Source organism: Otolemur garnettii, unplaced genomic scaffold (genome assembly GCF_000181295.1).
Source record: "Otolemur garnettii isolate 467f Iridium unplaced genomic scaffold, OtoGar3 scaffold00047, whole genome shotgun sequence".
Taxonomy (NCBI): Eukaryota; Metazoa; Chordata; class Mammalia; order Primates; family Galagidae; genus Otolemur; species Otolemur garnettii.
The window spans coordinates 13,620,366-13,623,095 of record NW_003852442.1 but is presented as its reverse complement, the minus strand read 5'-3'; the positions used below and the strand labels follow the sequence as shown (position 1 = coordinate 13,623,095).

The 2,730-nt window shown below is 45.3% G+C and overlaps 1 protein-coding gene and 1 pseudogene across 1 annotated transcript in view; both read left to right on the top strand.

Annotated features, from left to right (window-relative positions):
* The window catches only part of SNTB2 (syntrophin beta 2), a 112,225-nt gene that overhangs the window by 78,033 nt on the left and 31,462 nt on the right, over positions 1-2,730 (top strand). The gene's annotated exons all lie outside the window — the stretch shown is intronic.
* Positions 1,397-2,617, top strand: LOC105887116 (annotated as a pseudogene).

Genomic DNA, 2,730 nt, shown 5'->3' with positions numbered 1-2,730 from the left:
CCAAGCAACTGGGACCACAGGCACCCGCCACAATGCCTGGCTATTTTTTGGTTGCAGCTGTCATTGTTGTTTGGCAGGCCCAGGCTGGATTTGAACCTGCCACCTTAGGTGTATGTCGCTGGTGCTTTAGCCACTTTAGCCACAGGTGCCAAGCCTGGTATCAGGCTTTTTAATGTTGTTGTTGTTGCAATTTGGCCCTTTTTTTGGGGGGGGGGGCTAGGATCAAACCTAGAACCCTTGATATATGGGGCGGGCCCCCTAACTCACTGAGTCACAGGCACCCCCCAAGCTTTTTAATGTTAACCTTTCTGGTGAGTGGGGAATCTCTTTGTGGTTAATCCTTTATTTTTATATAAAGGCTTTACTTCCTAAACCAGAACACTTATTTAATACAAAGATCAATGCAAAAGTTTTGAGACAGTCTGTGTTATGGTCCATTATTTCACTTGTAAGAAATACAGTTGACAGTGGCGTTCTTTCTGATTTGCCCATGCAAATTTCAACTTGGTGGGCTTCATTTGTTTCCTTCCTTGGAGCGTTCAGTCAGCATCAGGTATGCAGATGAGAAGAGAACACTTTTGAGATTTAACTTTATATGATTTTTAAAAGTGGGATAAAGAAGTCTCAAAGCATTTGCAATGGGCTTTCAGGGACCTTACTCCTTCCTGTGTGACAGTTTTTCAGTGGTTTCAAGAATTTAGAAGAGGCTGAACCTCACTGAAAGATGAGGAGAGGAGTGGGCATCCAGCAACTGTGGAAAGATTGGTTTACAAAAACAATTGAGTGATATTTAAGGACATAGAAGTGGCACTACACATTAGATCTCCAGCAGTGTCCAAAATTGTGCTCAATTATCTTTGAGTCAGGAGAGTTTCATCCTGATGGGTGCCTCACACTTTGACAGATGACAAAAGCACATCCATGTTGAATGGTGTGAAGAAATGCTGTTCAGAGGCCAGCACAGTGGCTCACATGCCTGTCATCCTAGCACTCTAGAAGTCCAAGGTGGGTGGATTACTTGAGCTCATGAGTTCAAGACACCCTCTGTCTCTTAAAAAATAGCTGGGGATTGTGGGCACCTATAATCCCAGCTACTCAGGAGGCTGAGGCAAGAGGATCACTTCAGCCCAGGAGTTTGAGGTTGCTGTGAGATACGACGCCACAGCACTCTACCGAGGGTGACAAAGTGAGACTCTCTCTCTCTCAAAAAAAAAAAAGGTGGGGGAAGGGAGTCAACTTCTGTTCCCTACAACCTTTCCCCACCTTGAGTTTTCAAGCAAGTCTAGACTGGTGATGAAACCTGGATTTAGCATTTCGATTCAGAGAATAAGTGGTCAGTCACCAACAAAAGTGAAGCAGCCCTGAAGTGTGGCAACTTTCTTCTCTAAAAGGGGTCATGTTGCAACTGTTCCTCTGGAGGAACCAAGGACTGTTACTGCTCAGTGGTCCACAACACTATGCCTACCAAAAGTTTTGGGGGAGCTTCAAGAACAGCAGCCAAAGACAAGACTGCAGGAAACCATCTTGTACCATAACAATGTGTCTGCCCACACAGCCAACATCACCATTCAATTCCTGGAGTCCATAGAGATTAAATTTATGACTCATCCACCCTACAGTCCTGACCTGGCCCCTCGTGATTATTTCCTGTTCCTTACAGCAAAAAATTGCACGCGCAGAAAGTTCTCTAGTTCTGATGAAGCTATTCCTACTTATATAAGTTAGCTTATAGCACTTGAAGAAAATGAGTGGAAAGAGTGTTTTCAAAAAACAATTTGTAAGAATGTAAAAGTGCATAGAATATATTTTGAGAAAATATAGTAATCAATGATTTTACATTTAAAAATTTTTGTTTATCTCAAAACTTTTGCAATGTCTTTTATTAGAGGGAAACATCTTTTTTTCTGCTTACTACTTTGGTTTTTATTCCACTATGTAGAGCCGGGAAAAGGTACTATCAGAATGAGTAAGTAGCTCCCTCCTCCCTGCTGCGAGTGTCCAGCCAGCAAGCCCACGCCAGTGTAGGATGCACAGAGTGATGGGTGCTGGATGTCCCTGCACCATTGATTTGTGGTGGACAGCAAAGATAAGGAGCCTGTCGTCTTCTTCGGGGACTCCTAAGTCTAGTTAATGCACCAGTGCAAGATTTGGCAGGAGCCCTTAACTTTGGCATTGGTGATGACAGCTGAATAATGGGGAACTGGAACATATCTGTCCCGAGATTGTGGTAGTGGGCACCAATAACCACGGGCCCACAGTAGAACAGGTGGCTGGCGTCATCAAGGCCATTATGCAACTGGTGAACACGCATTAGCCTTAGGCCTGGGTCATGGTGTTGGGCCTGCTTCCAAGGAGCCAGCATCCTAACCCATTTTGGGAGAAGAACCAACAGGTGAATGAGCTAATTCGCGCAGCATTGGCTGGCCACCTTCGGGCGCACTTCCTGGATGCTGACCCTGGCTTTATCCACTGGGATGATACCAGAAGCTACCATGATATGTGTGATTACCTGCATCTGAGCCACCTGGGTTTACACACCTGTCTGCTGGCCCTGCTCCAGCATCTGCTAGCCCAAGACGAGGGCCAGTATGTTCCCCTTCCAGAGCCCACACTCTAAGCATTCTACCTTCCCACATTAAATTCCCCTTTGACAGTTAAAAAAAAGAATAAGTAGGCTGGGCGCCTGTGGCTCAAGTGGCTAAGGTGGCAGTCACATACATCAGAACTGGC